Raw genomic sequence first — 24,844 nt, 5'->3', positions numbered from 1 at the left:
GTGTCGCACTGCTTTGCTTTATCTTGGCCAGGTCGCAGTTGTAAATGAGAACTTGTTCTCAGCTAGCCTACCTGGTTAAATAAAGGTGAAATAACAAAAACACATGGGCTGGATCATGAGACCACGTTTCTAGCTAGTGAGTCAATCTGTATGATCCTGTTAACCTGAAAGGGACACTTCATATTCATCTCCAGCACCACCCCAACATCAACATATGTGAAAGTGGCACGTTTCTATGTTTTGTAGTAAAACGGATAGAGGAAGATAAGTGTTTCCAATGACATCATCACGCCTACTCACAATTGGTCAAAATCACACGATGCACACCGATGATGTCATTGGAAACACTTATCTTCCTCTATCGTTTTTACTACAAAACATACACCCGTGTCATCAGATGAATATGAAGTAGAAACCTGGTGAAGTTTCCCTTTAAAGGAGAGCTCCTAGGGGGCTAATGACTAGCTATTGATGATGTAGGTCCCAGAAGGGTCTGTCTTGTGATCATATAAACCACTGTAGGAGCCTTTATATCAACGTTGGGATGCTACTTTTGTCATCATCTCAATGTGTATAGTAGAGGTCGACCGGCATGGCCGATGAATTAGGGTTGATTTCAAGTTTTCATAACAATCTGTAATCGGCATTCTTGGACGCCGATTATGGCCGATTACATTGCTCTCCACAAGGAGACTGCGTGGCAGGCTGACTACCTGTTACGCGAGTGCAGCAAGGAGCCAAGGTAAGTTGCTAGCTAGCATTAAACTTATCTTATAAAAAACAAATCAATCTTCACATAATCACTAGTTAACAACACATGGTTGATGATATTACTAGTTTAACTAGCTTGTCCTGCGTTGCATATAATCAATGTGGTGCCTGTTAATTTATCATCGAATCACAGCCTACTTCGCCAAACGAGAGATGATTTAACAAAGGTGCATTCGCGAAAAAAGCACAATCGTTGCACGAATGTATCTAACCATAAACAATCAATGCCTTTCTTAAAATCAATACACAGAAGTAAAATTTTTTAAACCTGCATATTTAGTTAAAATAAATTCATGTTAGCAGGCAATATTAATTAGGGAAATTGTGTCACTTCTCTTGCGTTCATTGCACGCAGAGTCAGGGTATATGCAACAGTTTGGGGCGCCTGGCTCGTTGTGAACTAATTTGCCAGAATTTTACGTAATTATGACATAACATTGAAGGTTGTGCAATGTAACAGCAATATTTAGACTTAGGGTTGCCACCCGTTCGATAAAATACAGAACGGTTCCGTATTTCACTGAAAGAATAAACGTTTTGTTTTCTAAATTATAGTTTCCGGAATTAACCATATTAATGACCAAAGGCTCGTATTTCTGTGTGTTATTATGTTATAATTAAGTCTATGATTTGATATTTGATAGAGCAGTCTGACTGAGCGGTGGCAGGCAGCAGCAGGCTCGTAAGCATTCATTCAAACTTTACTGCGTTTGCCAGCAGCTCTTAGCAATGCTTGACCACAGCGCTGTTTATGACTTCAAGCCTATCAACTTCTGAGATTAGGCTGGCAGTACTAAAGTGCCTATAAGAACATCCAGTAGTCAAAGGTATATGAAATACAAATGGTATAGAGAGAAATAGTTGATGCGTCATAATTCCTATAATAACTGCAACCTAATATTTCTTTACTGGGAATATTGAACCACCAGCTTTCATATGTTCTGAGCAATGAACTTAAACGTTAGCTTTTTTACATGGCACATATTGCACTTTTACTTTCTTCTCCAACACTGTGTTTTTGCATTATTTAAACCAAATTGAGCATGTTTCATTATTTATTTGAGACTAAATATATTTTATTTCTGTATTATATTAAGTTAAAATAAAAGTGTTCATTGTTCATTCAGTATTGTTGTAATTGTCATAATTTCAAATAATATATATACATTTTAACCTCTATGGGCTAGGTGGGACGCTTGCGTCCCACCTACTCAACAGCCAGTTGAATCCTGTGGCGCGTTATTCAAATACCTTAGATATGCTATTACTTCAATTTTTCAAAAATATGACTATTTTACACCATTTTAAAAATAAGACTCTCGTTAATCTAACCACACTGTCCGATTTCAAAAAGGCTTTACAACGAAAGCAAAACATTAGATTATGTCAGCAGAGTACCCAGCCAGAAATAATCAGACAACCATTTTTCAAGCTAGCATATAATGTCACATAAACCCAAACCACAGCTAAATGTAGCACTAACCTTTGATGATCTTCATCAGATGACAACCCTAGGACATTATGTTATACATGCATGTTTTGTTCAATCAAGTTCATATTTATATCAAAAAACAGCTTTTTACATTAGCATGTGACTAGCATGTGACTAGCATTCCCACCGAACACTGCCGGTGAATTTACTAAATTACTCACGATAAACGTTCACAAAAAGCATAACAATTATTTTAAGAATTATAGATACAGAACTCCTCTATGCACTCGATATGTCCGATTTTAAAATAGCTTTTCGGTGAAAGCACATTTTGCAATTTTCTCAGTAGATAGCCCAGCATCACAGGGCTAGCTATTTAGACACCCAGCAAGTTTAGCACTCATCAAAGTCAGATTTACTATAAGAAAAATGTTATTACCTTTGTTGTCTTCGTCAGAATGCACTCCCAGGACTTCTACTTCAATAACAAATGTTGGTTTGGTCCAAAATAATCCATCGTTATATCCGAACAGCGGCGTTTTGTTCGTGCGTTCTAGACACTATCCTAAAGGGTAAATAAGGGTGGCGAGCATGGCGCAATTCGTGACAAAAAAAATCTAAATATTCCATTACCGTACTTCGAAGCATGTCAACCGCTGTTTAAAATCAATTTTTATGCCATTTTTCTCATAAAAAAAGCGATAATATTCCGACCGGGAATCTGCTTTTAGGTAAACAGACAAAGGAAAAGAAAGCATTCGGTCGAAGCGGGCACGCGCCTAAGCCCATAGTACTCTGAGTGGCCACTTGCCAAAAGCGATAAAGTGTTTCAGCCAGAGCCTGCCTCGATATCGTTCAGCTTTTTCCCGGGCTCTGAGACCCTATGGAAGCCGTAGGAAGTGTCACGTTATTGCACAGATCCTGAGTCTTCAATAAAAAGAGCCAAGATGAAACACTACTTCTCAGACAGGCCACTTCCTGCTTGAAATCTTCTCAGGTTTTGGCCTGCCGTATGAGTTCTGTTATACTCACAGACACCATTCAAACAGTTTTAGAAACTTTAGGGTGTTTTCTATCCAAAGCCAATAATTATATGCATATTGTAGTTACTGGGCAGGAGTAGTAACCAGATTAAATCGGGTACGTTTTTTATCCAGCCGTGTCAATACTGCCCCCTAGCCCTAACAGGTTAAAAAATCGGCTGATTAATCGGTATCGGTGTTGAGAAATCATAACCCGTCGACCTCTAGTGAATAGTCAGTTCTTAGTGAACTTTTGGAACAGATCTTTAGGGGTTGGTTTGGGATTGAGCCAGGGAGTGTGAATCATTGACTTCATCCTGCTAGCATAGGTTAATATAGGAGGGCTCTCTCACTTTGTCTCTGTCTTGCTCTTTCTCTCTCTCTCTGTCTCTCTCACATACGTTCTCTCTCTCCCTCTTGCTCTCCGACTCTCTCTCTTTCTGTTTCTCTCAGACTCATTCTCTCGCTCTCCATCTCTCTCACACCGATGATCTTTCTGTCTCAGTCTCTCCCTCGCTCTCTCCTCTCTACAGTGGAATGCCACATGGAGCACTCACACATACTGTACAATAAAAGTTATTATACTTTTGTGGTTCGAGCCAGAAAAAGAGTTGAATTGCTTTGATTCTAGATTCAAATTCAGGAAATAACTAACCCACCTTGTACAAAGTCATTGTAGTCTCACCAAAGTGAATATAGAATCAAAGTAATTCAACTCTTTTTCAGGCCCGAACAGCATAGTCTTGAAAACCTCACCTTAGGCAACAGTGACTAGGGTTTGATTTCAATGATGGACTCTGGCATAGAGGAACAAGGTCACTGCCTACGTCACTACCCGATCAGCTTGAATACAGTAGTAAATAGTAGCTTGGCTAGATGGAGATCACAGAGGTTATTTTTAATGAGTGCATTTTACATGTGGCTAGTTTGCATCAGCTACCTTCACTAAAACCACAGCAAAGGTTTTGCCTTCAAACTCTGGTTTCAAATCATGACGTTCTGGCATGTCTGCCTCGTGATTGGTTGCCTAAAGAGTCCGTCATTGAAACCAGACCTGAGTCACTGTTGCCCAGGCTGGGATTTTAAAGACTACAAACAGGACAGGTGAAGACCTAAGTCATTTCTTTACAGTATGAGCAGAGTGCTCCATGTTGTATTCCACTGCTATCCATACCACATTACTGGGCATTCTCAAACACTGTCCACCTTTTAAAGTGATGCATCACCTTCTAAAAAGAACGTTGTTTTATTATTATTTTCGACTTACTAAGGTTGTTGTCGTCTCATCCAAACTACTAGCTAAAGTATTATTATTATAATGCTGCATTATTGTCTGAAAGGTGAAATGGCACCCGGGCTTATATAGTGCTCTACTTTGGACCAGGACCCGTAGCTCTCTGAGACTCTGGGCTTTGAGGTAGAGACTCTGGGCTTTGAGGTAGAAGCTCTCTGAGACTCTGGGCTTTGAGGTAGTAGCTCTCTGAGACTCTGGGCTTTGAGGTAGTGGCTCTCTGAGACTCTGGGCTTTGAGGTAGTAGCTCTCTGAGACTCTGGGCTTTGAGGTAGTGACTCTGGGCTTTGAGGTAGTAGCTCTCTGAGACTCTGGGCTTTGAGGTAGTAGCTCTCTGAGACTGGGCTTTGAGGTAGTGACTCTCTGAGGCTCTGGGCTTTGAGCTAGTGGCTCTCTGAGACTCTGGGCTTTGAGGTAGTAGCTCTCTGAGACTCTGGGCTTTGAGGTAGTAGCTCTCTGAGACTCTGGGCTTTGAGGTAGAAGCTCTCTGAGACTCTGGGCTTTGAGGTAGTGACTCTCTGAGGCTCTGGGCTTTGATGTAGTGACTCTCTGAGACTCTGGGGTTTGAGGTAGTGACTCTGGGCTTTGAGGTAGTGACTCTCTGAGGCTCTGGGCTTTGAGGTAGTGGCTCTCTGAGACTCTGGGGTTTGAGGTAGTGACTCTGGGCTTTGAGCTAGAAGCTCTCTGAGACTCTGGGCTTTGAGGTAGTAGCTATCTGAGACTCTGGGCTTTGAGGTAGTGACTCTCTGAGACTGGGCTTTGAGGTAGTGACTCTGGGCTTTGAGGTAGAAGCTCTCTGAGACTCTGGGCTTTGAGGTAGAAGCTCTCTGAGACTCTGGGCTTTGAGGTAGAAGCTCTCTGAGACTGGGGTTTGATGGAGTGACTCTCTGAGACTCTGGGCTTTGAGGTAGTGACTCTCTGAGACTGGGGTTTGATGGAGTGACTCTCTGAGACGCTGGGGTTTGATGGAGTGACTCTCTGAGATGGTGAAGTATGTAGCTTTGACTCAGACTGGTGACAGAAGCCCAGACTCATAGGCCTGAGTCACAACAAGAGCTCATGTAGCCTAGTGCCCACCCACTGCCCCTCTAGAGATGGTAAGAGATGACTTCACAGAGTCAATAGTCAAACAACGACATTATGCATTCACTTTCAAGCACCATTCCTCTTGTATTCATAAATGTATTCTTCATCTCATTATCACCAGTAGGAGGTTGTCATAGCTACGGAGATTGTACTTTGATAACTGTCAGTACAGTGTAATGACATCATGGAAAATACATTCATACATAACAGTCCTGTTTGTTGTGTTGAAAGGCTCCATATTTATCTGAGGGTCTCTTGTTACGATCTGAATACCAGTCTGAGCTTGGTATGCCTGAATACACTACCTTCTCAGATGAACAACTGTGTGTGTGTGTTTCAGTGCGAGGGTGTGTGTATCAGTGCGAGGGTGTGTGTTTCAGTGCAAGAGTGTGTGTTTCAGTGCGAGTGTGTGTGTTTCAGTGCGAGGGTGTGTGTTTCAGTGCGAGTGTGTGTGTTTCAGTGCGAGGGTGTGTGTTTCAGTGCGAGGGTGTGTGTTTCAGTGCGAGGGTGTGTGTTTCAGTGCGAGGGTGTGTGTTTCAGTGCGAGGGTGTGTGTTTCAGTGCGAGGGTGTGTGTTTCAGTGCGAGGGTGTGTGTTTCAGTGCGAGGGTGTGTGTTTCAGTGCGAGGGTGTGTGTTTCAGTGCGAGTGTGTGTGTTTCAGTGCGAGTGTGTGTGTTTCAGTGCGAGGGTGTGTGTTTCAATGCGAGTATGTGTGTTTCAGTGCGAGTGTGTGTTTCAGTGCGAGTGTGTGAGTGTGTGTGTTTCAGTGCGAGTGTGTGTGTGTGTGTGTTTCAGTGCGAGAGTGTGTGTGTGTGAGTGTGAGTGTGTGTGTTTCAGTGTGAGTGGGGGGAAGAGACAGACGGAGGAGAAGAAATGAAAAAGAAGAGAAGGAATAGAGGATGGCCACTGGGTGGAGCCTCTATGTTAATGATAGCCACAGCAGAGGAGAGAGAGAGGGACTGAGCAAGAGGGGAGGGATGGGGGTGGGAAGGACAGAGAGAGAGGGACTGAGCAAGAGGGGAGGGATGGGGGTGGGAAGGACAGAGAGAGAGGGACTGAGCAAGAGGGGAGGGATGGGGGTGGGAAGGACAGAGAGAGAGAGAGGGACTGAGCAAGAGGGGAGGGATGGGGGTGGGAAGGACAGAGCGAGAGAGAGGGGTGCGTGAATAAGTGTTTCTCTCCAGATGGACTGTGGCTGGCTGTGTGCTTGGACCAGGCAGGCTGCGCAGTGAGTTCTGTGTGGTACAGTAGGGTAGACAGACAGCACCTCTCTCTCTCTCTCTCTCTCTCTCTCTCTCTCTCTCTCTTCTCCCTCTCTTTTTCTTGTCTGCTGGAGGAGCCGGCTGCCTCCCTCTCTCCTTCGCTGGCCATGCTGTCGCTAGACTTAACAGGCCGGACTAGCTGATTGAGGAGAGCGAGGTGCCCAGGGGATAGGAGAGGGGGAAGACAGGAGTTTTTAAGACAGAGCTGACATACTTTTAAGGATTGTTCACCCAGGTTAGTCATCTTTGATTTGTTACAATGTGATTATTGTAATTATTAGCTGTCAGTAGCATTTCATTGCGTCTGTGTGGGGTGTGTTTGTGTACACGTTTCCTTTTAAAGCAAATACACAATTGAACTCTGTACCATTTTAAAGTGTGTGTGTGTGAGAATGCATTCATACGTGTTTGTGTGTGCATGTGTTCACGTGTCTGTTTTCTCTCTCTCTCTCTCACACACACACACACACACACACACACACACACACACACACACACACACACACACACACACACACACACACACACACACACACACACACACACACACATCCATTTTCATTGCTGCAGTAATAACATCTGCCAGGCTGGAGATAATGCATCTAAGTCAGATCAATACTATCCTGTTATGAGCACTGAAATACTGTGATGAAGGATGGACCTGTTACTCAATAGAATACAATACAATACAATACAATACAATACAATACAATACAATACTATCCTGTTATGAGCACTGAAATACTGTGATGAAGGATGGACCTGTTACTCAATAGAATACAATACAATACAATACAATACAATACTATCCTGTTATGAGCACTGAAATACTGTGATGAAGGATGGACCTGTTACTCAATACAATACAATACAATACAATACAATACAATACAATACAATCCTGTTATGAGCACGGAAATATTTATTGGCCTATTTTTGGGGTCATTTATCTAGGTAGGCTAATAAAAGGTGAAAGGTTCAGTTAGCATCCAGGCTTTTATGACCAGGTTGTAGAATGGTGGTTCGTTCAGGTTCTGCTACGTTATACCAGGGCATCAGATGATACCACAGAATAACATGGTCTGTAGGTTTTCTTTGGACAGTGGTGGTGTTGTGTTGTCAGGTGGAATTCAGCTCTGCTTTAGTTTTGGTCAGAACTGTTAGCCTGGTCCCAGATCTGTTTGTGCTATATAGCCAGCTCCTATCGTCGCATGGTCTCCTACGGTTCTACAGCAATAACATGTCTGGGACCAGGCTAGGAGTTGTTCCTGGGACTGAGAAAAAGAAAGCCCCTAGAGCCAAGGATACGGAACTTTCCTTGTCCTGGCTGTTCTTCTACACCAGAGCATGTGAGCAGAGTTGAGAGGTCTGAAATCCAGCTCCTCACTCATGGAGTGGTGCTTGTGCGCTTCACATCCTTTCCAACCGCTCCTCTAAAAACCGCTCCACTAAAAACCGCTCCTCTAAAAACCGCTCCACTAAAAACCGCTCCACTAAAAACCGCTCCTCTAAAAACCGCTCCTCTAAAAACCGCTCCACTAAAAACCGCTCCACTAAAAACCGCTCCACTAAAAACCGCTCCTCTAAAAACCGCTCCACTAAAAACCGCTCCACTAAAAACCGCTCCTCTAAAAACCGCTCCACTAAAAACCGCTCCTCTAAAAACCGCTCCTCTAAAAACCGCTCCTCGCTCACAGGAACAAACTGCTGCTCCAAATTCACTCCATTCATTAAAATCACAATGTAACAATTTTTTGTGACTACCTGGACCTACCATTTGGTTTTAAAGTATTGAAACCAAATCTTATGATTTGAATGAACAACATGAGAAGGTGACTGTAAGAAGCTCACCATTTCAAATAGGCCACATGTCATATTAAACATCATATAAACACTCTAAATAGGTCAGGAGCCAGACAGGGAGAATAAGAAGGAACGAAAATGAATTATTTAGGCTGTATTATTTCAATTATTTCAAGGCTATATCCTACAAAAGAAATACATAGTGAAGCGTTTGGGAGTGTGACACACTAAGCTGGCAGGGACATTCAGCACTCAGCATTTAAACAACATTTAGTTGTATTCAATCATTATAGTCTATACATTACACATATAGGCTGTGACTTACTTAGAATTATTTACTAATGAATTACTAAATGCCTTATTAGGCTCCATCTACAGGGCCTTTAAATGTATCTTTAGAAACATGTGTTTGGCCAGAGTCTGTGTGATGACCATGTGGTGGTGCCTGTAGAGGTGGTGCCTGTAGAGGTGGTGCCTGTAGAGGTGGTGCCTGTAGAGCAGGCCAGCAGTGGAGAACACCCTCTCAGACCTTACAGAGCCACTGAGGATGCTAAACACCCTTCGGGACACTCTTGCCAGGCTGGGCAGGGATGCGTAGTTGTTTTTTTAATTTTTTGTCGGTAGGCGTAAAGGATTTTAGGTAAAATAACCTATCAAAACAGAACGCTTCTTGAAAGAGGTAATACCAGGCCTACTGGGCCAAAATCAGTAATGGCCTATTTTATAGATAATAGAATGGAACTGTTATAGTTATAGAACACCATCATGCTTTAGGGATTACTGTCTTTTCAGATTCCACAATGATTCTTTAGTTGTGGACACTACATCACCACACTCCCTCTCTTCTATAGTTGTGGACACTACATCACCACACTCCCTCTCTTCTTTAGTTGTGGACACTACATCACCACACTCCCTCTCTTCTATAGTTGTGGACACTACATCACCACACTCCCTCTCTTCTATAGTTGTGGACACTACATCACCACACTCCCTCTCTTCTATAGTTGTGGACACTACATCACCACACTCCCTCTCTTCTATAGTTGTGGACACTACATCACCACACTCCCTCTCTTCTTTAGTTGTGGACACTACATCACCACACTCCCTCTCTTCTATAGTTGTGGACACTACATCACCACACTCCCCCTCTTCTTTAGTTGTGGACACTACATCACCACACTCCCTCTCTTCTTTAGTTGTGGACACTACATCACCACACTCCCTCTCTTCTATAGTTGTGGACACTACATCACCACACTCCCTCTCTTCTTTAGTTGTGGACACTACATCACCACACTCCCCCTCTTCTTTAGTTGTGGACACTACATCACCACACTCCCTCTCTTCTATAGTTGTGGACACTACATCACCACACTCCCTCTCTTCTTTAGTTGTGGACACTACATCACCACACTCCCTCTCTTCTATAGTTGTGGACACTACATCACCACACTCCCTCTCTTCTTTAGTTGTGGACACTACATCACCACACTCCCTCTCTTCTTTAGTTGTGGACACTACATCACCACACTCCCTCTCTTCTTTAGTTGTGGACACTACATCACCACACTCCCTCTCTTCTTTAGTTGTGGACACTACATCACCACACTCCCTCTCTTCTATAGTTGTGGACACAACATCACCACACTCCCTCTCTTCTTTAGTTGTGGACACTACAACACCACACTCCCCCTCTTCTTTAGTTGTGGACACTACATCACCACACTCCCTCTCTTCTTTAGTTGTGGACACTACATCACCACACTCCCTGTCTTCTTTAGTTGTGGACACTACATCACCACACTCCCTCTCTTCTTTAGTTGTGGACACTACATCACCACACTCCCCCTCTTCTTTAGTTGTGGACACTACATCACCACACTCCCTCTCTTCTTTAGTTGTGGACACTACATCACCACACTCCCTCTCTTCTTTAGTTGTGGACACTACATCACCACACTCCCTCTCTTCTTTAGTTGTGGACACTACATCACCACACTCCCCCTCTTCTTTAGTTGTGGACACTACATCACCACACTCCCTCTCTTCTTTAGTTGTGGACACAACATCACCACACTCCCTCTCTTCTATAGTTGTGGACACTACATCACCACACTCCCTCTCTTCTATAGTTGTGGACACTACATCACCACACTCCCTCTCTTCTATAGTTGTGGACACAACATCACCACACTCCCTCTCTTCTTTAGTTGTGGACACAACATCACCACACTCCCTCTCTTCTATAGTTGTGGACACTACATCACCACACTCCCTCTCTTCTATAGTTGTGGACACAACATCACCACACTCCCTCTCTTCTATAGTTGTGGACACTACATCACCACACTCCCTCTCTTCTATAGTTGTGGACACTACATCACCACACTCCCTCTCTTCTATAGTTGTGGACATTACATCACCACACTCCCTCTCTTCTATAGTTGTGGACACTACATCACCACACTCCCTCTCTTCTATAGTTGTGGACACTTCATCACGGCACTCCCTCGCTTGCCCTTGGTCCTCCTCATCTTTGTAAGTCACCTTGATTTCACACCTTTGTGTTTTATCAGTTTCTTTATGAAAATATTTAGCGAACTCCATGACAGTAGCTAAAGCAAGGGGCTATAGCAGCACACAAGTAGACTACAAATGCATGCTGGGCCGGGCATGCACTGAGCTCGTGAAGTGAGCGGTACTGGAGCGGTACTGGAGCGGGCGAGATGTCCGACACTCCTGCTTTGGGAAAGTCCCTCCAAAATGGGCACGCTACACTCCTCTCTCCTCTGACATACTCTGTTCTACACACAGGAGATCTGTGATCATCCCACTGACTCTTCCCACAGCTTCTGTGTTCTCCTGCCATCCACCCATTCACTGTCCCACACCTCCCCAGACACACACAGAGCCTGTTCTCCTTCAGCCTGCCCCTTCCTCCTCTCCTCCTCCTCCCTACCACCTCCTCACCAGCTCAGGTTGAGACTGATTCCACTGTGTTCTCCTGCCATCCACCCATTCACTGTCCCACACCTCCCCAGACACACACAGAGCCTGTTCTCCTTCAGCCTCCCCCTTCCTCCTCTCCTCCTCCTCCCTACCACCTCCTCACCAGCTCAGGTTGAGACTGAGTCCACTGTGTCTCTGTGTCGTCCATAACTGATGATATCGTCATGGTGGTTCTGTCCGGTCCTGTGCTGAATGACAGGGTGGGGTGAAGGGAAGTGTGTGTGTGTGTGGTGTGTGTGTGTGTGCGAGAGGTGACCCAGGTCAGCCTAAAGGTCAGTGGGCTGTAGGTAAGGAGGAGTCTGACTGACTGACTGACTAGCATTCCTTTACAACTCACTGCTGCTGTTCTGCCTTGTAAAGGGGGTCTTGTCAGGGGGTCTGTGTGCGTGGATGCTTGCATGTGTTGGAGAGGGCCACTCTTCCAAAATATATGAAGGGGAGGGAACAGGGACTCTATTAGCTCCACCACTGAAGAGATCCAGTGAGATGTGGAGATTGAAAAGCAATGACCAGTCTCTATAAATCACCTGTTCAGGCAGACAACAGCTCTGGTAAATGAGATCCCATATCAATAGACCTGTAGCTAATAGTGTGCTGTGAGTGAGTCTATCTATGTATCTGTTTAAATGCATTGTGTTTCAGCATGAAGTGAAGCATGCTGGACACTAGGCTCCCTGATTGGTTTAGGCAATTCAATAGAGATGTCTTTTGGTGGGGAGGGGTACTGCACTGGACATTAGCTATGCTTTTATCTGGGGTGGATGGACTCTCTACTCTCCCCTTCTGCACAGACCATGAGGTAGAGGGGGATGACAGACAGACAGACAGACAGACAGACAGACAGACAGACAGACAGACAGACAGACAGACAGACAGACAGACAGACAGACAGACAGACAGACAGACAGACAGACAGACAGACAGACAGACAGACAGACCAGGGCTCACTGTGGTTACATTGCATTTTGGAGACAGTAGGAGTAAGGGGGAAAGAGGGAGGAGGAGAGGAAGAGGGTAATCAGGTCTAATGGAACTCTGAAAGGCCAGATGGGTGCTGCTGGTTCAATGGAAAAGATAATGGTTCAGTCCCAAATGGAACCCTATGCCCTTTAAAGTGCACTATTTTTGACTAGGGCCGATAGTGCACCCCTATGTAGGGAATAGGGTGCCATTTGGGATGCACCCATGGAGGAGAAACACGAAGCAGCATAATGAAAGGAGTCTATTCCTGGAACACTACTGATTACTACACATCCTCCCTGGAACACTTACTGATTACTACACATTACTACACATCCTCCCTGGAACACTTACTGATTACTACACATCCTCCCTGGAACACTTACTGATTACTACACATCCTCCCTGGAACACTTACTGATTACTACACATCCTCCCTGGAACACTTACTGATTACTACACATTACTACACATCCTCCCTGGAACACTTACTGATTACTACACATCCTCCCTGGAACACTTACTGATTACTACACATCCTCCCTGGAACACTTACTGATTACTACCACATCCTCCCTGGTACACTTACTGATTACTACACATCCTCCCTGGAACACTTACTGATTACTACACTCCACCCTGAACTTACTGAACTACACTCCTCCCTGGTACACTTACTGATTACTACACATTCTCCCTGGAACACTTACTGATTACTACACATTCTCCCTGGAACACTTACTGATTACTACACATCCTCCCTGGAACACTTACTGATTACTACACATCCTCCCTGGTACACTTACTGATTACTACACATCCTCCCTGGTACACTTACTGATTACTACACATCCTCCCTGGTACACTTACTGATTACTACACATCCTCCCTGGTACACTTACTGATTACTACACATCCTCCCTGGTACACTTACTGATTACTACACATCCTCCCTGGAACACTTACTGATTACTACACATCCTCCCTGGAACACTTACTGATTACTACACATCCTCCCTGGAACACTTACTGATTACTACACATCCTCCCTGGAACACTTACTGATTACTACACATCCTCCCTGGTAACACTTACTGATTACTACACATCCTCCCTGGAACACTTACTGATTACTACACATCCTCCCTGGAACACTTACTGATTACTACACATCCTCCCTGGAACACTTACTGATTACTACACATCCTCCCTGGAACACTTACTGATTACTACACATTCTCCCTGGAACACTTACTGATTACTACACATCCTTCCTGGTACACTTACTGATTACTACACATCCTCCCTGGAACACTTACTGATTACTACACATCCTCCCTGGAACACTTACTGATTACTACACATCCTCCCTGGAACACTTACTGATTACTACACATCCTCCCTGGTACACTTACTGATTACTACACATCCTCCCTGGAACACTTACTGATTACTACACATCCTCCCTGGTACACTTACTGATTACTACACATCCTCCCTGGTACACTTACTGATTACTACACATTACTACACATCCTACCTACACACTTACTGATTACTACACATTACTACACATCCTACCTACACACTTACTGACTACTACACATTACTACACATCCTCACTACACACTTACTGACTCTACACATTACTACACATCCTCACTACACACTTACTGACTCTACACATTACTACACATCCTCACTACACATTTACTGATTACTACACATTACTACACATCCTCACTACACACTTACTGACTCTACACATTACTACACATCCTCACTACACATTTACTGATTACTACACATTACTACACATCCTCACTACACACTTACTGACTCTACACATTACTACACATCCTCACTACACATTTACTGATTACTACACATTACTACACATCCTCACTACACACTTACTGATTACTACACATTACTACACAGCCTCCGTACACACTTACTGATTACAACACATCCTCACTACACACTTACTGATTACTACACATTACTACACATTAGGGTTGCACATTTTGGGGAATATTCAGAGGTGGAAACTTTCAGTGGGAATTAACTGGATTTAATGGGAATATATGGGAATTAATGGAAATATATGCAAATTAATATTATTGTAAAGTGGTTGTTCCACTGGATATCATAAGGTGAATGCACCAATTTGTAAGTCGCTCTGGATAAGAGCGTCTGCTAAATGACGTAAATGTAATGCTTCTTTCACATGCTTTGCTTGCTGTTTGGGGTTTTAGGCTGGGTTTCTGTACAGCACTTTGAGATATCAGCTGATGTACGAAGGGCTATATAAATAAATTTGATTTGATTAATGTAAATGTAATATGAATATAATTTTAATATTTTTTGTTTGCATTGGGTATATTTACCATATCATATGGAGACAGAAACATAAACCTTTTACCTTATCATAAGGAGACATAATTGCAATTTATTAAATCCTTCCAATAGAAATACAAAAAACTATTTAGTTACTAATTGAACTTTTAATTAAATGAGTTGACTCTTCACCTGGGATGATTTCACTGAACAACAAAAGAAAGGGAATATTGAATGATCTCCAATGATCCATCACATCTCCCAAAAACGTTTTCAACATAAATCTGTAAAATGATAGTCTAGAAACTAAAGCTTTGGTTGTCTTCCTCTCAGGCTTCCATGTCTTCTCCCTGGACCTCCTCAATGTCCACCTCTTGAACATCAAACTCTGAGGCCTCACCTTCACTGTCACTTTCCAACCTTGTTGAGGATGGCTCGTTGTCAGGCTCAAAAAGCCTCAAATTTGCCTAGATTGTCACCAATTTTTCAACCCTTGTATAGGTCAGCCTGTTGCGTGCTTTGGTTTGTGTGTTCCCAAACAAGGACCAGTTGTGCTCTGAGGTGGCTGATGTTGGTGGGATTTGGAGGATGATGGTGGCAACAGGGGAAAGAGCCTCAGATCCACAAAGTCTCCTCTACCAGGTGGCTGATGAGATATGTTGGCACGGCTACCATATTGCATCTCCATCCCAAAGCCCTTGCTTGGAAGTGTACTTCGCCAGACTGCCAAGAACCTTGCCCCCATCCAGGCCAAGGTGGCGAGACACAGTAGTGATGGCACCATAGGACTTGTTGAGCTCTGCACCAGACAGGATGCTCTTGCCAGCATACTTGGGGTCCAACATGTATGCTGTGGCGTGTATGGGCTTCAGGCAGAAGTCTTCACGCTTTTTGATATATTTCAGAACTACAGTTTCCTCTGCTTGGAGCAACAGTGAAGTGGGCCGGGCAGTACGGATTTATTCTCTTACATCTGCAAGTAGAGTCTGAACATCAGACAGGATGGCATTGTCTCCCTCAATCCATGCAATGGCTACTGCTATAGGTTTCAGGAGTTTCAGGCTTCTTACAACTCTCTCCCAAAATACATCATCCAGGAGGTTCCTCTTGATGGGGCTGTCCATATCGGCAGACTGTGATATGGCCATTTCTTGGAGAGACACCTTCCCCTCCAGGAAACTGTCAAACATGATGACAACACCACCCCAACGGGTGTTGCTGGGCAGCTTCAATGTGGTGCTCTTATTCTTCTCACTTTGCTTGGTGAGGTAGATTGCTGCTATAACTTGACCCTTCACATACCTAACCACTTCCTTGGCTCTCTTGTAGAGTGCATCCATTGTTTTCAGTTCCATGATGTCCTTGAGGAGCAGATTCAATGCATGAGCAGCACAGCCAATGGGTGTGATGTGAGGGTAGGACTCCTCCACTTTAGACCAAGCAGCCTTCATTGTCTGTCACCAGTGCATATACCTTCTGTTGTCCAAGGTCACTGATGACTGCCTTCAGCTCATCTGCAATCTAGAGACCAGTGTATCTGTTGTCCCTTGTGTCTGTGCTCTTGTAGAATACTGGTTGAGGGGTGGAGATGATGTAGTTAATTATTCCTTGCCCACGAACATTCGACCACCCATCAGAGATGATTTCAATACAGTCTGCTTTCTCTACGATTTGCTTGATCTTCACTTGAACTCTGTTGAACTCTGCATCCAGCAAATGAGTAGATAAAGCATGTCTGGTTGGAGGGGTGTATGCTGGGCAAAGAACATTCAGAAATCTCTTCCAATACACATTGCCTGTGAGCATCAGAGGTGAACCAGTTGCATACACAGCTCGAGCAAGACATTCAGCAGCATTTCTCTGACTACATTCCTCCATTGAGTCAAAAAAACGTCTGATTCCAGGAGGACCATGAGCTGTTGCTATCGATAAGGTGTCGGATTCATAATTTTCACCTCGAAATAGAAGTAGATGAACTTTTGTCAGAGGTTGCTTGTTGTGAGCGCTGAGGGAACTTTATGCACTTGGCCAGATGATTCTGCATCTTTGTTGCATTCTTCACAGTATTTGCAAATGTGCACAACTTTTCCTTCTACATTAGCTGCAGTGAAATTTCTCCGCACATCAGATGCTGCCGTTGAATTTTCCTCTAAAGATTTTTTTTAAATGAGTAAAAAATTAAAAATAATACAATTCCATGTACAGATAAATAGTTAAGCATTTAGATTAAACAACTCCTTTGTACGATAAATGTTTTAAAATGAAAGATGTATGGAAACAGGTGAATTAACACTCCTCAGTTAACAGGCTCAAGCAAGCTAAAACCCACATGGTAGCAAAAACTAACTAGCAGAAATTGTTCACAAGTTAGAAATGATTTAAACACACTTTGCTGTAGGCTACTATTTACTAGTTAACAAAAAATAATGAATGTCATATAAAATATATTCACCCCACCCAGTTTTGTAATCAAACTTACCAGAATGCATGTAGTCCTTGGCTCAGACAGTGTAGTAGTGTGGGCTCAATAGCATCTCATTAGTGTGCAAGATCTTGAGAATCAGCTGTTCATGTGATGGAAGAGTGTACTGCACATGTGATTGATGACTGCACTGTACATGCAGAGGGCTGCAATTCCATTGAATTGGGGATAGTTTAACCAAAATATGCCAGAATACCTAGAATTGTCTTTAAGGTATCCCACAAAAAAAGGTTCACTGTTATAAGCTAACTTTTTTAATGAATTCAAACAAAATTCCCCAAATTCTGGAAAAATGGATTACTACACACCCTCACTACACACTGACTGATTACTACACATTACTACACATCCTCACTACACACTGACTGATTACTACACATTACTACACATCCTCACTACACACTGACTGATTACTACACATTACTACACATCCTCACTACACACTGACTGATTACTACACATTACTACACATCCTCACTACACACTGACTGATTACTACACATTACTACACATCCTCACTACACACTGACTGATTACTACACATTACTACACATCCTCACTACACACTGACTGATTACTACACATTACTACACATCCTCACTACACACTGACTGATTACTACACATTACTACACATCCTCACTACACACTGACTGATTACTACACATTACTACACATCCTCACTACACACTGACTGATTACTACACATTACTACACATCCTCACTACACACTTACTGATTACTACACATCCCTCCCACTACACACTGCTGACTCCCCCCCCCCGATTACTACACATCCTCACTACACACACACTGATTACTACACATCCTCACTACACACACACTGATTACTACACATCCTCACTACACACACACTGATTACTACACATCCTCATTACACACTTACTGATTACTACACATTACTAAACATCCCCCCTACACACACACTGATTACTACACATCCTCACTACACACACTGATTACTACACATCCTCACTACACACTTACTGATTACTACACATTAGTACACATCCTCACTACACACTTACTGACTCTACACATTACTACACATCCTCACTACACACACAATAGTACAAGTATTTGCTATATTCACATGTCTTTTTCATAACTATGTTAGGCTACACCCAGTATTCACCCAGTCAGCACACAGCTGTTGCCCTCTTGTAGGGAACACAATCAGTGGAGTTTCCATGTGTCTGATATGGTTACAGTAAAGCCTATCAGAGCATTAGACAGGTGTTGTGGTGCTGAGAGAGCGGGACTGTGCACCTCTGGGTTGGGTTGGGGTATACTACCCACTCAGTACCCCTCTAGGTGGGTACAGGCAGTGGTATCAGGGTACATACGATTTCTGTCCAACAAGTCCCCAGAGAGCTCCACTGCCCCAGGAATGTGTCCTATGTAGTGAGAGTGACCTGGGACTGAACAAACACAGCGGCTTATATTGGCCGTCACGTTTTTGAGCTCAACCTCCAAACTGGGTCAAATCAGATCAGGGGAGAGAGAGAGAGATTTCCTCTGAGCCGTCCTTTGGAATTTTAATTTCCTGATTTCCTGAGGAGATTCTCCAGTGATCTGGAAACCAGTCGCTTGGTATCTCTCCTTCCAAGATGGCAATCTGAGAGGGGGAGAGAGAGATGAACTGGATTGTGGGCCAGAGTATTGCACATGCAGGAAGTTGTGAAATACTGAGGTTTGTGTACGTTACATATAACACTGCAGACTCATTTACCAAACTGCTCCCCAACATAGCAGCTAAAACTCTGTCTGACTGGACACTAAATCTATTGGGAAATAAAACAACAACCCATGTAAATGGGTCAGTTATAAACCAGAGTTCATTTAGGCTCAGTGAGAATGAGAGCTGAAGCTCAGCTGCTAGCTGTGGCAGGTCAAACCCCAGATTAGTGTGTACCAGCACCAGACATCTGACCTCTCTTTAGAAGCCCTTTGTCATTCACTGGATTGTCTATAGTAGGTTTTAACTCCAACCCTGTTCCTGGAGAGATACCGTCCTGTAGGTTTAACTCCAACCCTGTTCCTGGAGAGATACCCTCCTGTAGGTTTTAACTCCAACCCTGTTCCTGGAGAGATACCCTCCTGTAGGTTTTAACTCCAACCCTGTTCCTGGAGAGCTACCCTCCTGTAGGTTTTAACTCCAACCCTGTTCCTGGAGAGTTACAGTCCAGTAGGTTTTAACTCCAGCCCTGTTCCTGGAGAGCTACCCTCCTGTAGGTTTTAACTCCAACCCTGTTCCTGGAGAGATACCGTCCTGTAGGTTTAACTCCAACCCTGTTCCTGGAGAGATACACCTCCTGTAGGTTTTAACTCCAACCCTGTTCCTGGAGAGTTACAGTCCAGTAGGTTTTAACTCCAGCCCTGTTCCTGGAGAGCTACCCTCCTGTAGGTTTTAACTCCAACCCTGTTCCTGGAGAGATACCGTCCTGTAGGTTTTAACTCCAACCCTGTTCCTGGAGAGTTACCGTCCTGTAGGTTTTTAACTCCAACCCTGTTCCTGGAGAGTTACAGTCCAGTAGGTTTTAACTCCAACCCTGTTCCTGGAGAGATACCCTCCTGTAGGTTTTAACTCCAACCCTGTTCCTGGAGAGATACCGTCCTGTAGGTTTTAACTCCAACCCTGTTCCTGGAGAGATACCGTCCTGTAGGGTTTAACTCCAACCCTGTTCCTGGAGAGATACCCTCCTGTAGGTTTTAACTCCAACCCTGTTCCTGGAGAGATACCGTCCTGTAGGTTTTAACTCCAACCCTGTTCCTGGAGAGATACAGTCCTGTAGGGTTTAACTCCAACCCTGTTCCTGGAGAGATACCCTCCTGTAGGTTTTAACTCCAACCCTGTTCCTGGAGAGTTACAGTCCTGTAGGTTTTAACTCCAACCCTGTTCCTGGAGAGATACCCTCCTGTAGGGTTTAACTCCAACCCTGTTCCTGGAGAGATACCCTCCTGTAGGTTTTAACTCCAACCCTGTTCCTGGAGAGATACCGTCCTGTAGGGTTTAACTCCAACCCTGTTCCTGGAGAGATACCCTCCTGTAGGTTTTAACTCCAACCCTGTTCCTGGAGAGATACCCTCCTGTAGGTTTTAACTCCAACCCTGTTCCTGGAGAGATACCCTCCTGTAGGTTTTAACTCCAACCCTGTTCCTGGAGAGATACCCTCCTGTAGGTTTTAACTCCAACCCTGTTCCTGGAGAGATACCGTCCTGTAGGGTTTAACTCCAATCCTGTTCCTGGAGAGATACCCTCCTGTAGGTTTTAACTCCAACCCTGTTCCTGGAGAGATGCCCTCCTGTAGGTTTTAACTCCAACCCTAATCTGGCACACCTGATTCTAATAATTAGCAGGTTGATAAGCTGAATCAAGTTGGAGGTAAAACCTACAGGAGGGTAGCTCTCCAGGAACAGGGTTGTAGGGTAGCTCTCCAGGAACAGGGTTGTAGGGTAGGTCTCCAGGAACAGGGTTGTAGGGTAGCTCTCCAGGAACAGGGTTGTAGGGTAGCTCTCCAGGAACAGGGTTGGAGAGCCCTGGTCTAATGGGCTTTTCACCATTACTGAGTCAAACCAAGCTGTTCTGAGCTGGTCTGTTTATGTGTCCACCAGCCACCATAGTTGCTGGAACCGGTATGAAAAGGAAAATGTGGAAAGATCTGACCCAGCACAGTATGGTTTGGGTTGGCCCTAAAGTGTGAAAGAGACATCTGATGTCTGTGCCAGAACAGTACGGTTTGGGTTGGCCCTAAAGTGTGAAAGAGACATCTGATGTCTGTGCCAGAACAGTATGGTTTGGGTTGGCCCTAAAGTGTGAAAGAGACATCTGATGTCTGAGCCAGAACAGTACGGTTTGGGTTGGCCCTAAAGTGTGAAAGAGACATCTGATGTCTGAGCCAGAACAGTACGGTTTGGGTTGGCCCTAAAGTGTGAAAGAGACATCTGATGTCTGTGCCAGAACAGTTTTCTTCGGCTGGACACTGTTTATCTCCCTACCTTCCCATGAGCCACCCAGAGGCCCCTGGTGTTGCTGTGGCCAAGTTATTTGGACTGAAAATATACAGTCAACAGAGTTAGTTTGTAATGGCTGTTCTACATGGTAAATAGTGTTACTGTTTTATTCTGGAGAGTTTCAGAGGAAAGATAATGGTTGTGAGAGTGCTGACACAGCGCCAAGCACAGCAGGGGTGAACAGTAAGCCTGAGGTGTTGTGATTCCCCTGGATTGCCTGCTTTCCAGGCAGTACTAGGCCCTAGAAAACAGGACGTGGGCGGTGTGTCTCTCTCATCCCACGCAGACACACACACACATTTCACACACTCGCTCTGTCAGGCCTCTCCCTCTGGTTGGCTACTGTGAGACTGAGATTGGCTCATTCACTGGCGCTGACCTCTGACCTCTGGCGATGTATTGAACTGTTCCAGTAAATGCAGGATTTTTCTGAGATGCAGAGAGGGGAGATTCTGAATTCTCCACCTAATGATGAATGTAATGCTATGTCACTTTGTTATCTCATGCATATGTAACGGCACATCCCTTCATCCCCCATCTTCATCCCCCACCAGACTCCCAGTACAGGCTGAGTGGAGATCTAACATGATGCAGCCCAGACTCCCAGTACAGGCTGAGTGGAGATCTAACATGATGCAGCCCAGACTCCCAGTACAGGCTGAGTGGAGATCTAACATGATGCAGCCCAGACTCCCAGTACAGGCTGAGTGGAGATCTAACATGATGCAGCCCAGACTCCCAGTACAGGCTGAGTGGAGATCTAACATGATGCAGCCCAGACTCCCAGTACAGGCTGAGTGGAGATCTAACATGATGCAGCCCAGACTCCCAGTACAGGCTGAGTGGAGATCTAACATGATGCAGCCCAGACTCCCAGTACAGGCTGAGTGGAGATCTAACATGATGCAGTCCAGACTCCCAGTACAGGCTGAGTGGAGATCTAACATGATGCAGCCCAGACTCCCAGTACAGGCTGAGTGGAGATCTAACATGATGCAGCCCAGACTCCCAGTACAGGCTGAGTGGAGATCTAACATGATGCAGTCCAGACTCCCAGTACAGGCTGAGTGGAGATCTAACATGATGCAGTCCAGACTCCCAGTACAGGCTGAGTGGAGATCTAACATGATGCAGTCCAGACTCCCAGTACAGGCTAAGTGGAGATCTAACATGATGCAGTCCAGACTCCCAGTACAGGCTGAGTGGAGATCTAACATGATGCAGCCCAGACTCCCAGTACAGGCTGAGTGGAGATCTAACATGATGCAGCCCAGACTCCCAGTACAGGTTGAGTGGAGATCTAACATGATGCAGCCCAGACTCCCAGTACAGGCTGAGTGGAGATCTAACATGATGCAGTCCAGACTCCCAGTACAGGCTGAGTGGAGATCTAACATGATGCAGCCCAGACTCCCAGTACAGGCTGAGTGGAGATCTAACATGATGCAGTCCAGACTCCCAGTACAGGCTGAGTGGAGATCTAACATGATGCAGTCCAGACTCCCAGTACAGGCTGAGTGGAGATCTAACATGATGCAGTCCAGACTCCCAGTACAGGCTGAGTGGAGATCTAACATGATGCAGTCCAGACTCCCAGTACAGGCTAAGTGGAGATCTAACATGATGCAGTCCAGACTCCCAGTACAGGCTGAGTGGAGATCTAACATGATGCAGCCCAGACTCCCAGTACAGGCTGAGTGGAGATCTAACATGATGCAGCCCAGACTCCCAGTACAGGTTGAGTGGAGATCTAACATGATGCAGCCCAGACTCCCAGTACAGGCTGAGTGGAGATCTAACATGATGCAGTCCAGACTCCCAGTACAGGCTGAGTGGAGATCTAACATGATGCAGCCCAGACTCCCAGTACAGGCTGAGTGGAGATCTAACATGATGCAGTCCAGACTCCCAGTACAGGCTGAGTGGAGATCTAACACGATGCAGCCCAGACTCCCAGTACAGGCTGAGTGGAGATCTAACACGATGCAGCCCAGACTCCCAGTACAGGCTGAGTGGAGATCTAACATGATGCAGTCCAGACTCCCAGTACAGGCTGAGTGGAGATCTAACATGATGCAGTCCAGACTCCCAGTACAGGCTGAGTGGAGATCTAACATGATGCAGCCCAGACTCCCAGTACAGGCTGAGTGGAGATCTAACATGATGCAGCCCAGACTCCCAGTACAGGCTGAGTGGAGATCTAACATGATGCAGCCCAGACTCCCAGTACAGGCTGAGTGGAGATCTAACATGATGCAGCCCAGACTCCCAGTACAGGCTGAGTGGAGATCTAACATGATGCAGCCCAGACTCCCAGTACAGGCTGAGTGGAGATCTAACATGATGCAGCCCAGACTCCCAGTACAGGCTGAGTAGAGATCTAACATGATGCAGTCCAGACTCCCAGTACAGGCTGAGTGGAGATCTAACATGATGCAGCCCAGACTCCCAGTACAGGCTGAGTAGAGATCTAACATGATGCAGCCCAGACTCCCAGTACAGGCTGAGTGGAGATCTAACATGATGCAGCCCAGACTCCCAGTACAGGCTGAGTGGAGATCTAACATGATGCAGCCCAGACTCCCAGTACAGGCTGAGTGGAGATCTAACATGATGCAGCCCAGACTCCCAGTACAGGCTGAGTGGAGATCTAACATGATGCAGCCCAGACTCCCAGTACAGGCTGAGTGGAGATCTAACATGATGCAGCCCAGACTCCCAGTACAGGCTGAGTGGAGATCTAACATGATGCAGCCCAGACTCCCAGTACAGGCTGAGTGGAGATCTAACATGATGCAGCCCAGACTCCCAGTACAGGCTGAGTAGAGATCTAACATGATGCAGTCCAGACTCCCAGTACAGGCTGAGTGGAGATCTAACATGATGCAGCCCAGACTCCCAGTACAGGCTGAGTGGAGATCTAACATGATGCAGCCCAGACTCCCAGTACAGGCTGAGTGGAGATCTAACATGATGCAGCCCAGACTCCCAGTACAGGCTGAGTGGAGATCTAACATGATGCAGCCCAGACTCCCAGTACAGGCTGAGTAGAGATCTAACATGATGCAGTCCAGACTCCCAGTACAGGCTGAGTGGAGATCTAACATGATGCAGCCCAGACTCCCAGTACAGGCTGAGTAGAGATCTAACATGATGCAGCCCAGACTCCCAGTACAGGCTGAGTGGAGATCTAACATGATGCAGCCCAGACTCCCAGTACAGGCTGAGTGGAGATCTAACATGATGCAGCCCAGACTCCCAGTACAGGCTGAGTGGAGATCTAACATGATGCAGCCCAGACTCCCAGTACAGGCTGAGTGGAGATCTAACATGATGCAGCCCAGACT

The 24,844-nt window shown here is 45.1% G+C and overlaps 1 protein-coding gene across 4 annotated transcripts in view; it reads left to right on the top strand.

Moving 5' to 3' along the window:
* LOC106606423 (cytohesin-1) overlaps window positions 1-24,844 on the top strand; it is a 108,497-nt gene that overhangs the window by 44,791 nt on the left and 38,862 nt on the right. The window contains exon 1 of one of the 4 annotated variants that reach the window (XM_045719830.2): window positions 6,959-7,098. The exons of the other annotated variants lie outside the window; for them this stretch is intronic. The gene's annotated coding sequence lies outside the window, so the exon portion shown is untranslated. Of the gene's footprint in view, window positions 1-6,958; window positions 7,099-24,844 lie in introns of those variants that run through there. 4 annotated transcript variants of the gene reach the window in all.

The sequence above is a fragment of the Salmo salar genome, chromosome 06, assembly GCF_965601325.2.
Source record: "Salmo salar chromosome 06, fSalSal1, whole genome shotgun sequence".
NCBI classification, from domain to species: domain Eukaryota; kingdom Metazoa; phylum Chordata; class Actinopteri; order Salmoniformes; family Salmonidae; genus Salmo; species Salmo salar.
The sequence above is the reverse complement of the archived record's forward strand: the minus strand, read 5'-3'. Positions and strand labels throughout refer to the sequence as shown.